Genomic DNA, 15,508 nt, shown 5'->3' on the forward strand with positions numbered 1-15,508 from the left:
AATCATCAAAGCTCATCGCCATTGCCATTGCCTGCCAAAAAATAAAATTGCATTTTATTATGGGAAATTTGAGTCAATGTCACAAATTCGTCGGGTTTTTGCATTTGTGTCACAAAGTTGTCAAAATTGCATTTGTGTCACGTATTTACATTCGTGTCACATGTGCAAATTTCAAATTACTCATTCTCATCATTTAATCTTTTTATTTGTTACTTAATGTCTTCTGAATTTTTACAATACCTCATTAAAAATCACTCCATCTTCCTCTAAAATTTTCTAAATTTTTTGCATGTGACTTATTTGCAATTGGATTGCTAATTTGTGACATAAGATGCAAATACCACTTTTATTATAGCACTCGGTTATTAAAAAAAAACGGGAAGGATAAATATTTTAAGGGCCTACCTGAATCACGTTGACGCCTAGCCAGGAACATCCTCAAATGTGGATCAATTGGTAGGCCCATTTGTTCATAAAGTGGGTCATAAACCGTATTTCTAATGGGCCTTTGCCTGTGTGAAGGAAAAGACAAACACATTAAGTGGAAATCGCTTGTAGTAGTGTTTTCTTGAAACTAATCTCAGAAATAGCGTGTCTAGAGGTTCTATCTCGAAAATAATGTTTTTCTCAGTTGTGATTGTGAATAACATATTCTTTAATTTGTTTACTATTTTGAGCTTTATTATACTTTGTTTACTCTTAATAACTGTTAATAATTTAAAAAAACACTATTTTGAAAGAATTTAAAACACTCACTTTTTTTTTTTTTTAAATGTTACAAACTTACAATTCAGAACACTGTTCTTGTAGTTTTTTTTTTCCAAAAAATATAACTAGTATCCGATATTTTAACGATGAATTTACAAATAACAGTAATAATAAAATTTGAACAAATTGATTGGTGGTCATTAAATTTAATAATAGTAATGATAATCAAATTGTAAGTTGTAACTAGTAACTACCAAAGACTGTTAACTAAAGTACAGATCAAACAAACTAATCATAAATTAGTAAGCGTGTTTTTTAAGTTCTAAAAACAACTCAATTATACATGACAATTTATTTTCCAGGAGGGAAAAATATCATTCATATCTTGATTGACAAATCAAGATATTGGTATTTTGAAAAAAAAAATTTCTTGTCTAACAATTTTATAAAAAGGCAGAATAGCCTTCGTCTTATATAAATAAAATAAAAATATTACCGTGGGTTTTGACCAGTAGCTGGATTCTCAGTACCCTGATTTTGTGGGTTACTCAGACGAAGATTGGTTGAGCTAGGAAAGTAGTTATTGTCTTGCCACGTCACTCTTCCCTGCATATTGGATCAGCATTATTCTTGTTAGCTTAAAATGGAAGCTAAAACAACGAAAACTCTCATGAAAATGCCTGAATTTTTTTATTTATCACGATTAATAAAAAATATACCATGTATGAAAAGTAGGTCTCAACGGTATTAATCGTCTCACGGAGATTTTCGTGACGTGCCAAATTTATTAGAAATGGTTGTAGATATATCTTGAGTTATGCAATTTTTTTTATTATGCAAAGGCATTTTATAATTTTTTAAAACTGAGAAGATTACTTTTTTTTAATAACTAATGAAGATTAACTTAAGTACATTTAAATTTCAAAAATAATAAAATTAAGCACATATTAGACTTGTATCCGAATTTCTTGAAATATTTATTGAATAGTCGATATTAAGCATTTTTACTTTAGATTTTCCATCTCATGATTACATTTCCAATTGGAAACAACTTAAGTAAGAACACGGAAGGTTTCATCATTTATTTGTTATGTTTAGTAAGAAAAACAATTTGGTATTTATACAGCTTTGTTGCATTAATCATACCTCGTTTTGATGATTGGCAAACAATGCTGGAAGGGATGTTGATCCTACCCCAAGGTTCTAAGAAAGAATGTACGTATAATAAGATTAGATGATTTAATCAATTATATTATAAAGTAATTAAATAAATCATAATACATTGTAATATATGAGTGTAAATTCATATTTATACCAGAGGAATCGGCAGCCCTGCCTGTCCAGCCACGGAACCAAAGGAGGCACTTTGTACTCCTTGTGTCCTATTCAATTTGAAAGAAAATAGAAGAGCATTATTAACTTAATTTGCATAATTAATATCATTATCTTAGGGATACCAAAAACACTAGCTAGAGTAAAAATTATGAATGAGAAACCAAAAATTTAATTACCCCACTGGAACTGCCACCAAATTAGGCCCGTCGGATCTGATGACAAATTCGACGTTTATAGCTTGAGGCGCAATCTGTAGAAAAAAATATTTATATTACAAAAAGAGTGACCCAAAAAAAAAAAAAAGTAAATTGTTCAAGATGTGAGAGTTTACTTGAGAGGGTCTTTTGTGGGCCGGAGCCTGTTGCCGCCTAGAGGCCGACGAGATTTCCAATCGAAGGTCCGTTGCCACTTCTTCAGAATGCCCTCCGGCTTGATTTTCTGGGAGAGCCCTAGACCTATTATTTTATTGTATCCGTTGGACTAGATTGGAATTTTTAATTGTTTGAAATCTTAATGGAATTTATGATTACTATATTCGTGAATACATACGGCTGCGATTGAGGCCCTTCTTGATCTCCCAAGTTCAAGTTTAGGCCAGCCCCGCTCCGCTTTCTGTTTGGCCTTGGAATGACGGGATTGTCTCCACGGGACAAGCTCAAGTCCTGGCCATGATTTTTGTGAGTGGTTTACGAAAAATAATCAAATTAGTATTACTTCTCTAATAAAATAATAATATAAACAAAGAATTGTAAAGCGATATATATATATATATATATATATATATATATATATTGAGAACGTTTAAGGAAAACTTTAATTAAATCGTACCGTAGGAAGAGGAGTGCGGAGTTTTGCTATCCCTATTGGCACTTCCACAGTGACCGAAGTGTCCGGTTTGTGGTGTCGAGGGACAATCGGCGGGCTGCCGATGTGAAATATTGATCGCGATCTATTTGTAATTCGAAAAAGAGAAATAAATTATTAACATATCATATGAGTGAATCTCCACATTTAAAGGTTTTAAATACGAGAAATGATATTCACTTTTGGGAACGTATCATCGAGTGAAATGACAATCGAATACATGCATGCCACATCATCGAATGATGCCGCTTTCAATATTATTTTTATTCCTTGAGTATTCTTCATAAAAAAATTTATTCTTATAAGAGGCTAAAATGTTTTGGTCATTAGAAAATTCATACTTCAAAATTAATTAGTACATATGAAGTAAATGTCACACGAATAATTTAAGTTCCACGATATTTGGTATAAATTAAAAAGTTACAAAATAAACATGCATGAAGGAAATCCTTTTCCTTTTTTTTTTCAAGCGTTAAACTTCCGAGTCCAAATAGAGTATCGAATTAATAAATTCGGATCGTTTATATTATTTTTGTGACATCTTCTTTTATGTCACGTACGTCATCATCTTTTTTTTTTAAATGATATTTTTTGTTTTAAAAAGAAGCTACGAAAGTAATGACATTGGAGAGACATAGAAGAAGACACAACAAATTATATGAATTCAAAAAAGAAATACCCTTGTATGGAACGCGATCCGGCCAATTGAGGGGAATCTTCATTTCTTCCACTCGAGGAAGAAGAAGAGGAGATCTCCTGTAAAGCAATGAAGAAAAGAAAAACAACGTAAATATAGGTGGAGGCACATTCTGTGGGTATATCTCCCTCTAAACTTTTAAATATTTTGTATTTTACCTATAAATATCTGCCGTTTAGTCCAAAATGAAAATATTTTTACTTATATGTCCTCCGGACGGATATTTTTTTTTTTAAAATTACATGCCCCTTTCAAAAATTAAATTATGTTTATTATTTTATATTTTAATTTTGTTGTTGTCGAACATGTCCCTCTTGGAAAAAAAAATTCTTATTTATATTGGAAAAAAACTTTTGAATATTTAGTATTTACCTATAAGTATTTTCTGTTTAGTCCAAAATGATTTTTTTAAAACTTATATATATGCCCTCCGAACGGTTTTTTGAAAACTTGCACATGCCCCTCTGAAAATTAAATTTTGATTATTACTTTATATTTCAATTTTGTATTTGTCAAACATATGTCCCTCTTGGGAAAAAAAATTCTGACCCCGCCTGTATGTTATATATATAATATTCACCTGGCTTTGTGAGATCTCCTCCTCGACATCAGATGCTTGAGAGACGTTCGACATCAAGTAGTTAAATGTAAGTTCCTGAGCACAAATTAAGAAAAGTGACTATTAACAACAACAAAAAAATGCATAAATGGAAATAGTAGATATATACTATAACGTGTTGTGTTTTGTGTGTGTACGTGTGCGAGATATGTGTATATATATATATATATATATAGAGAGAGAGAGAGAGAGAGAGAGATTTTGCCTGAGAGAAAAAGAATGTCTGGAGAAAATTGAGAGCCGAATGACAAAATATGAGTTGTGCTAGTAATTTATGTTGAAATAAACACTTGAAGACTAAGTTGTGGTATACTACGAATCAATCACATCTATTTATAGTGTAATGGTGGAAAAGTAAAGGCAATGTCAAATGAATATGGATAACTTATTATAAGAACCAGATTCTCTGAAATAAATAGAAATTAAAAGAATACAAGAACTTTAAATCTTTAAAAGTTAAAAGAGTGTCATTGTACTAAAGAATCCGGTTTTTGTGCGTGGATTTTAATTATACCGGGTTATCTAGAAGTTTTTTTGGACACTTGTAATATGTATCAAATGATTTTGATGGCTAACTTTAGTCAAATTATTAGATAATTAATAAATGAAAATTAAAATAAATCTGACAGAACAAAATCCATTGCATGCATAAATTACTCCAATGTTCAATTCAAATCATTTAAAAAAAAAAAGTAATCAAAACCTGTCTCAAAAGGCAAAAAATTGGGTTCTGGTTGAATTTTCTTCTGTTCCTGAATTCATAAAAAAATGGGGAAACGAATTAGCCAAAGGCAATCTGGTCAAATTTCATTAAGGGGAAATGTATTTGGGCACACAGTCATCATACATTCATACTAACATTATAGGAAATGAATAAGGATCAAATTATCTGCTTACCAAATGTATAAAACATCACCAATGAATGCATTTTCTTTTTCTCTGATTTCTTTCCACTTGACTCTTTTTCTGATTTTCCTGCTTTGCATGATTATTTGTTTCCTTAAACTGATTTTTTCGGTCTTAACACTGTTGGATGGGTCACCCACGGATGACATTTTCCTAATAACAAGATATATACACACACGTAGTTCAGGAAATTAACTTGTTGATATATATATTTTTAGAAATTCTGACAAGATCATTGTACCAAAAATGTATGTAATTATTAATACACTGAAAGTGTCCAAGGCATACCAAGATACTGACAGAAAATAACAAAAAGAATATTAACTTATACATTTTTGTCCCTTTCATTTTATTTCTAGAAGCTGAAATTTCTAAGCAAATTAGGACTCCATAAAATGTTCACATCACACCATCGGAGTCATGGTACTCTCCGATGAACTAAATCCACGTAACTAAAGAATAAAATAAATTTAGGTGAATTTCCCTTTGCAAGAAGAATTAAAGTAGTATTCTTTCATGGCCAAATTAAGGATTCGGGGTAGTATATATATATTTTTTTTTTCAGAAATCACGGAAAATAGCTTCACGTACATTTTATGCTTCGGCAATTCACTTACATTTTTGCGGTGCATCAAGCATTCGGTGATGTAAACATGATATGCTTACATTTGATGAGTTGAATTTGAAAGAGCTAGCTAGATAACTTCATGAACCAATAATGAAAATCTATGTCGCCATTTTTTTTAAAATTCAGCAATTTGACTAGATTGATAGCGGAAAAAAATAAATACGAGTCTACTAGTTAAGCAAGTGAGGCACCAAATTAATATAAATATTCAAGTTTGAGATAGAAACTTATTGTGACAAAAAAAATAGAAGAAGATTAATTCAAGAATGATCAGAGAAATGAACATATTTTCAAATTCCTTATACCGTGTCAAAATATGTAATATATATCTCGTCTACAAGAAAAATTGAAAATCTAATAATACCTTATAACCGACATATTATCGAAATCTCTTCAAACGAGTGTAAAGAGCCATAGCATTCCGGCGAAGGTTTTAAAACTTCTCATAAGAGCTAGTTTGCTTAAGTTTTTTCAATTGGCTTACGGTTGCCCTTCCGTTATATATATAAGCAATGTGATGCAACTAAGTGGTATCAATATCGACTCATTTGCATACTACATTAGGAATGTCTCGAGATTTTTTTCATGTCTATTCTTTTGAACAGAGCCAGATATTCTTCGATTTGTATCCATGCCTCGGAAAAATAAAGAGACGGAAGAAAATCTTTTATTCATAAAATTTTGAGTTTATATTGAGATTTCAATGTCTCAAAATGGATTTTTACGATAAATAGACGTTTAAAAAAGGGGAGATCGATCTGGTAACATTAATTACTTTTCATAAACCTATATTTTGGTAAATGTTTTTCCAATTTATCAATGATACTAAAAAAAACTAGAATAATTCATTTTCAATTTTTTCTTAATATTTCATTGATGTAGTGATATGGTAATCGTCTACTCATGTTCATAAAATAGGATGTATAATATTCTTCCCTCCGAACGATAATATTTTGATTATCTCCTTATGAGAAAAAAATGGAGGAAATCAGTATCTAATTATGTATTCTGAACAAGATATGGAAATAAGCCTTTTTCAGTGTTTGTACATAATTTGCTATATTTTTCCTCGATATTTACGCCATTTCTCGGTACATTTAATCGATAATTTATTTAGACATTAAAAACAATTATTAAATGACTATCTATTTAATACGACGACACTCCTGCAAATAAGTGACTATATTTATTGTTAATGTATGTTATGCAGACGAATGTAGTTTAAGTTTATTAGTGTATATATAACTTATGTTATGCAGACATTTACTTATGTTAGTATGACATTTTTATCATTTTATATTTTGTTTGTAATTCAAAACAATAGAGAGATGTTCAGTAAAAATAGATAAAATAAGTATCATATTTATTAAAAAATAAAAAGAAAATATATTAACGCATTATCTTTGAAGAAAGTTTAATCATCATTTGGCTTAAATACTATATTTGGGGTAAAAAATGTCGTCAAAATATCAAAAATAAAATAAAATAAAATCGATGCTTATTAAAATATCATTCTACGAAGACAATCGTCACAATTATTGTGGCTAACAATCTTCGAAAATTTTGTCAATCCGGAATTACAATGAACATTCTACGACAAACACGTCGTCAAAGTTGTTGTTAGATTAGCGACGACAAACACCTAATTTACGATGATAAACATTTTTGCATAATAATAAAATTGTTGTAGTGTATTAAAGAGTTTGACGATGTGAAGATTAATTATTTTTTTTCTTGATGTGAAACTCGCATGCTGATTAAATTAATTTTTAGAATCATCACGAGTATTGAAACTTTACTAAGAGAAGATGTGAGTTTCACGGACCCCTTTGTGTAGGAATTCTCTACCTATCAACATGTGTCTTTCCCTTATTTTTTTTTTATTTGTTTTGTCTCAAAATTATATTTTCTTCCCCTGTCTTTTGAAAGTTTTTGTTTCCTTATGATTACAATAGACATCTTTTTTTTGTTGTTGTTGTATTTGTTTGATTTTTGTAATTATCTAGGCACCTTTTCGGTTGGTTATATGGTTAGAATCATCACGAGTATTGAAACTTTACTAAGAGAAGATGTGAGTTTCACGGACCCCTTTGTGTAGGAATTCTCTACCTATCAACATGTGTCTTTCCCTTATTTTTTTTTTATTTGTTTTGTCTCAAAATTATATTTTCTTCCCCTGTCTTTTGAAAGTTTTTGTTTCCTTATGATTACAATAGACATCTTTTTTTTGTTGTTGTTGTATTTGTTTGATTTTTGTAATTATCTAGGCACCTTTTCGGTTGGTTATATGGTGGTGATTATGAGGATTTGTTTAATTTTTATTATGACGATTGTTGCATTTGTTTATGTTTAAGCAATGTTGTTTATATTAATATAAACACTCCATGCAAAATAGTTCAAGAAAATGCTTATTAACATTAATATTACTGTATCCACTTAACTCACAAGGTCTTCCTTTTCAAAATAGCGCGGCTCTATTCCATCGTGCAAAATGTGCGTAGTCTATAAAGTTAAATCACACTTTCTTTTTCTTCTTCACCACTGAAAATTCTTTGTCTTCATTTTCTTAAATTAGGTTGGACATCGAATTTTTTTTTTTATTTTCGACTCACATATCAATCAAATCAACTACTTCATCATACATATTGAAAATTTAAAAACATCTTTATAATAAATAATAAATTTATCCGTTTCAGATCAACAAAGGGAGATATTTGATCATAGAGTACAATTTAGATTACTCAAGCTAATCAAATAATTTATTTTATAAAAACTAGAAAGAATCAATATCTGATCTCGGATACACTTTTATAAACGAAATTACGCTATAGACAAGTATAGCAGTTTTTATTTATTTATCAAATGGTCCAGGTTAGAATTCCTCTGGTTCAGCCTATCTTCGTGAGCCTGCAAAAAAAAAAAAAAAAAAAATCAATTTATGCATAAAATTAAGGATTTGTATGAAGGAAAAAAAACTCGGAAAATTAATTTACCCGAGTTTCGGCTCGCCAAGAACAAGCGCAAATGCGGATCTATTGGCAGACCCATTTCTGCATATAACGGGTCATACAGCGAGTTCCTTATACGTGGTTGCCTGTTTATAAGAATATTGAATCTTATTTAATAAATAATGAAAATAAGTAAGAAAAGCTTCTAGTACCAAAGAAATTAACTTCACCTTGATTCGAAACCAGCTAAGCTAGTCTGGCCTTGAGGAAACAAACTACTGCTCTGCTGAAGATTGGCAGATTGTGTAATATAATTGCTGTCTTGCTACATCAATCACGAATTCAATCAAATTATTAATATATTTATATATCAAATTTTTAGTAACTAAGTCACTAAAAGTTTGTGAATTTTTAAATAGTCAACATTTCGTTAATTATAAGTAAATAGTAATTCGGATGATGTGTTATCGTGTGAACAATTAGAGCATTCCATATATACCACGAAATAACGCAAATTTGGGTATTTACGTAAATTTAGATATATATGTATACACACTATGAATGAGACCGTATATACCTGGTTTATCGGCACATGCAGGAAGGGTTGGGTGTGGCTTGAACGGGCTATTCCTGTTGCCCCATACCTTTTGTTTTGTTGATTGAAAATACATAAAATTAGATAACTAGCCAACTAAAATGTTTGAGATTGCTATATAACCAACGTTTTGTAAATTTTAGGTAAATAATCATAAAAATGACGTGACATTCCTGGTTTACCATTTCATTGAAATAACAAAAATTAGGTAAATAACCAATTAAAATGTTAGGAATTGCTATATAGCCAACGTTTCGTAAATCTTAGGTAAATAACCATAAAGATGACGTGGCCTAATAAATGGAAGTGGTTATTTACCTAAGACTAACGTCTGTAAATATATGAAAGTGACTATTTACCTAAGATTTACGAAACGTTGACTATTTAGCAATGTCAAATTGTAAATGTGACTATTTACCTAATGGACATTTAAAATAAAAGGGTGAGATATTTATGTCAATTTACACATGTAAATACGTGAATGTGACTATTTACCTAAGATTTACGAAACGTTGACTATATAACAATATGAAACGGTAAATATGACTATATACTTAATGAACCCTTAAAAATATCAGCATTCTACAAAAATTGAACAAAGAGTTAGAAAGTAGTTATTAATTTGTGATACATACATATTGTTGTCCTGATTTTGCAAGCGCAAACTCATCAAGTAATGCTCCGAGAGACTATGGTTTTGCAGAGGAACATTTGTTGCCTGCTGTTGAAATGGCTCCGGCTGATAATGATTTAAATGATGTTATTATTATTTTATTTTGCATTAAGGAAAAATCTGGAAAGTATATGAAAAAAGCAAATACCGAAACCGGAGGAACGAGTCGCGTTGACTCTTGAATCGGAACGGTGAATGAAAACCCTGTCCCCTGATTATGTGGTGGACTTGCTGACCCGATTCTGAATATGGATGGTTGTCTAAGTATAACATGACAAAAAAAACATAACGACATTGTCATTGAGAGTTTCACCAGCGCGGATTTAATCTTTTTTTTTCACAATAAAATCATGCTATTTGGTATGAGGGAATAATTAATCTTTGAAATATTTAATTTTGTGAGTTTTGGAGGACGTGTTCAAAGAAGAAGTTTGGATTCAAAGTCCGATTACTAATATCTATTTTGTGAGTGTTGGTGCTAGACTTTTGAATTCTAACGTCAACAGATAGTGTCTACACTATTTTATCTCTTTATTACTAAATCTAAAAAAGATACATAAATTTGTGATATTTAGACTACCAGATTAATAAATTTGGTCCAATGCAAAGATCTAGATGAGATGATTATTTTGACATATTCTAGTTATTATTGATACTTGGAATATTTGTTATTAACCGTGCTTGATTAAAATATTTCAAATTTTAGAATAAAAAATGGACATTTACTTAATTTTTAAGACTCGTGTCTATTTTCTTGAAATAGTACCTTCAAATTAGCTCTAACCAACTTAGCCATTGATACAAGAAAATTGCTCCTACTCAAATATTATACAGAAGATCTTATTTTTATTTTTTAATTGATCTTGTAAATCTAATACGGTGGACAACTTACCCTCGAAGTGAAGACGACAACCTAGAGTCGTTTTGATTTTGCCTATTAATATTAATGTGATTCATCGAGGAACGAGATGAGCCTTCTTGATCCCAATTCCCTTCGTTCTCCTATTATGAGAACGAACCATTTTTCTTTAGATTAGTAATAAAATTAAATGCAATTGAACTACATGAGCCAAAACTATAATATTGAGTAATAAAACGATAATAACCCGTATTTGTTTTTCTTACGTTGAAGGCCAACATCTCCTCCGGAAGATCAGAGATCTCTGTTGGCAACTTTGGCATTGTCCTTTGAGAAATGATAAATAAGACAATGAAATAAAATATAGATAAAGAGGTAGATTAAAGAGAGGGAAAAAAAAAAATTACAACGTTCACAATATTTTGAGAGTAGTTACGCTGAAACACTTCAGAACTTGTGTGCCTATAATATGATCTTGAAACATCTATTTATACTGAAGCTAATGAAAGGGTAAATGTGACTGAAATCACAAAGCATATTGGGCATGTCAATCATTAAGGAAAACGATCTGAAACTTGGATGTCTAAAATTGGCAGAGTTTATTTATGTTAAGTAAAATCAAGAAATTATAGTATACAAGGATTTTTCTGGATTGTGTATGATAATGAACACAAGAAAAAGCGTATCTAGAAGCATTTAATCAAATAAATCAAATCCAAGCTTATCTATAGCACACAAAATCAGATCAACGTCATCTTCAAGAAATTCTGATCTAGAGTACTATATTTAAGTAACTTGGATGTCCAAAATAAGTATAACTTATTACTTTTAAGTAAAATCAGTAGTATGTAATGATTATTCTGGATTTTTTATGATAATGAAAAAGGTAAAAAAAAAACATATCTGGGAGCATTTAATAAAATTCAAGCTTATCTATAATAAACAATATCAAATTAAAGTCAGCTTTAAGAAATTCTGATCTAGTTTAGCTACTTTGTAATATCCGATCAACACTTTGTACTAAACCTACTCTGAATAGCTCTCATCTAGGAGGATTGGATTCTGGTTGAATTTTTTTCCGTTCCTGCTCATAAGAAAAATTAATTGTCAATAAATTAAGTTTATAAAAAAAATATTATAAAAAGGCCAAATTTATGTACGGACCAAATGCACAAGCTTTCACTTATAAATGCCATTTTTTCTTCATAATATATTGAGACATTGAACGACCATCTTTGTGTACCCATTCCTGATTATAACATGATAAGAACAATTAGATTAGATATTGATCCTTCATGCTGTTCCGTAGAATTGCGATGATAACATAATCATATAATACATATTTCAAAATGGTGAAATGACTTCGGATTCAATCCAATAATTATAAATTTATAAAACAACTTATAAAAATAATGTTTAATGCAAATAATATGTTTTCATTCTTAATGTACATAAACTACAAAATTCTTGGTAAAATTTCAAGAAGATATATAGAATAACACATACGAAAATTAATCCAGAATAGTCAAATAGAATATTGACACAGTACTCACATTATTTCTTGAACCATTCAATTACATCGATGAGATAGTCCTTCGAAGAAACTGAATTTTCTATCAAAATGAATAAGTATGAAACGCGGAACGTATTCATATGTGATTTCAATTATCTGAAAATTTTAGGTGTTTTGTGATGATTCTAACCATTCGGACACTAAGCTTCCTTTTATACTAGACAAAGTAATTCACGTCGTCATATACCTTTGTCTACTTTTTATCATAAGTGATATGTTTCAAGTAACGGAGTTTTAAGTTCCCGTCATCATATCTAACATTAATTAAATGTAATATAAAAAGAATCACATTTAAGTACTCGTAATCTGGCCTAATTATAAGGATGACAAATATATATGTATATAGTAATGCTTTTACTGAAAATCAATCATTTTATTTTGGTCTTTATTGCGTACATACCTCTTCAAAAATAAACTAAGATAACTTCTATAAATTTTTCATTTAAAAAAATCTAGACATGTCTTGTACTAAACATGTACAAATTTGAGGTTCTAGAGTGTTTTCACATTTCGATTAATTTGAACCGTCACATGAAATGAGTTTCTAGAGGGCCGATGTAGGGTTAATCTGCCTAAAGATGATCTGATCCTGTAAGGAATGTAAACAATTAAATTCATTTACTGCATTGAAAAATGTTTATCAAATTTCAGAGCACTCTAACTAGCATTGTCAACATTAGAGTTTTACGGAATTAAATAGTTTTCCATTAATAATTTTGTAATTTGCTAGATTTACGTAGTTTTTTTAAAACCAGTGACACCAAAAGGGGTTTTAAAATAAATTCGATTACATTTATAACAAGTGAAACCAAAACGGATTTTACTAACCAGAAAGCGCTACGTAATCGTACATTGTTTAGAAAATTGATGTTATAAACTTTTATTTATCAAAATATTAAAAAAAAATGTTTACCATTACAACTTTACACATCGCTCAGCTCTGAGCGACGTATAAAAGAAAGATCCAAAGTAGGATCCACGTGACATGCAAAATATAAAACGTCGCTTTTTTAAAACGTGACGTGCATACTATGAATGTCACTACATTCAAGCTCTAATCCACGTCACTTTTTGAGCGACATTAATAAGTATACTTCTCTGGATGAATGGATGTTTTTCATACATCAGCCTGAGAAATTATATAAATTTTATACAATTTCATTTATGAAAATAATAATCTCAAATAACTCTTTACACTTTAAAAAAACCAATTTTTTTACAGGATTTAAAACAACACTCTGTTAGAAATGTTGCACTTAAAAATAATATCTATATGTAAAAAAACAAGTAATTTTCCATTTTTCTACATATATATATATATATATATATATATATATATATATATATATATATATATATATATATGAGCATGCACTGATTAGGGCCCTAGATTAGCCGGCCATTAATTGAATCATGCTAGATTGAATTTGAATAGAATACTTTTAATCATTTTCTTCCATATATATATATATATATGTATATATAAAGTGTATTGAACGTTACACTCAATGAGAAAAAGGCATAGCTCGTGATGAGTAAAACAGGAAGAAAGAAAAAATAAGTGGAAAGTGAATAATCTGTATTAAGTTAAGCAACATGGAACGAGATTACAATTTCATCAATTAGTTTTCTTGTATCTATATACTATCCCAGCTATAAAATTGATAAAATCTCATTGGTAAGCAAACTAGTATTTACACTACGGAGATACTAATCATTACAAAAAGTGGAACACATTATATTACAAAACAAGAAGTTCTGATTTTGAAATTCCTTTGGTGCCTCATAACCCATCGCCATTAATTACCTGGAAAACAAAGACAATATATATTAATAAGCTGAATTTTTTTAGTGAAATTAAAATATTGTCCGAAAAGCACAAGAGATTGAAAAATTACGAAAAGCACCTGTGTCGCGCCTAGCCAGGAACAATCTCAAATGTGGATCAACTGGCAGACCCGCTCGTCCATACAATGGGTCGTAAACTGTGTTCCTTATCGGCAATGGCCTGTTTTCCGGAGAAATTTAATTCGGTTATTTATCCATGACATGTTTAAAAAAATTGAATTAAAAATATATGATTAGTCTTACCTCGGGTTTTGATCAATATTTGAGTTGTTGTTCAGCGAAATATTGGATGTGTGTGGGAAATAGTTATTGTCCCACCAAGACACTTTCAACCTCTGTTAATTCAATCAAATATCAACCCTTTTCAGTGTTAGTTTAATTTAAATTTGAAAAACAATATAGTGCATATAGGAAAAGAAAAAAAAAATGACCTTTGCAGGCCTTGATGACTCTCCGGCTTCGACTTGACCTGGGAGCTGAACATTTTCCTCTCTCGGCCGCTGGAACATAATATAATTTTAGCTTGCTCAAATACAATGCGGTGAAAATAAGAATGAGAGATATAGATAGTTTAGCGTCGAGGCTTTCATGTACCTTGTTCCGATTGTTTCCCGGAAGGTGATTTTCAAGAGGTAGTGATGGAATACCCGATCGGTTCTATGCAAACAAAATAAATAAAAAAATTATTAATGAAATCCTAACAATATAAAATGAGGCCCTTAAAAATATGAAAGATAGATTCTGTATAGACTCACTAATGGCAGTGAGAGTTGCGGGCCCGAACCGCTTTCATGGCCGAAAAATGGGTGGAAAGCGCTTTGTCCAGAAACCCAATTCAATTTAGAAGAGGAATCTAATCCTAAACCCGTGATCGAGTTTGCGATGGGAAGATTTGGACTCATCGGCACAAACGACTCCTCGAGATTCGGTATTAGCTGAATTTCAGGGAGTGTAGTCTGTTGAGAACTTCTCAAGTTCAATGCTTGAGATCTGAGAAATTGTCAACACAAAAAAAAATATTAAAAAAATTATTTATTCGGGTGATAAAAATTAATTTGCGGTACGTACGGCCACGAGTCATCTATCCGATTTGCTGGACCGCTTTGATTTGGTGGCCGGGAAGAGGTTGCATTGTTTGATCTCCGAGCAGTATCTTCTTCCGGAGAGATCTCGAGTTGAAATGAGTCAACCTAAAATGTTTCGACGTATATTAATGTAGCTTCTTTATTTTAATTTTTTTAAATTTACATGAAAT

The sequence above is a fragment of the Urtica dioica genome, chromosome 11, assembly GCF_054948205.1.
Source record: "Urtica dioica subsp. dioica isolate 48M chromosome 11, U.dioica_male_clone48M_v1_H2, whole genome shotgun sequence".
NCBI lineage: Eukaryota > Viridiplantae > Streptophyta > Magnoliopsida > Rosales > Urticaceae > Urtica > Urtica dioica.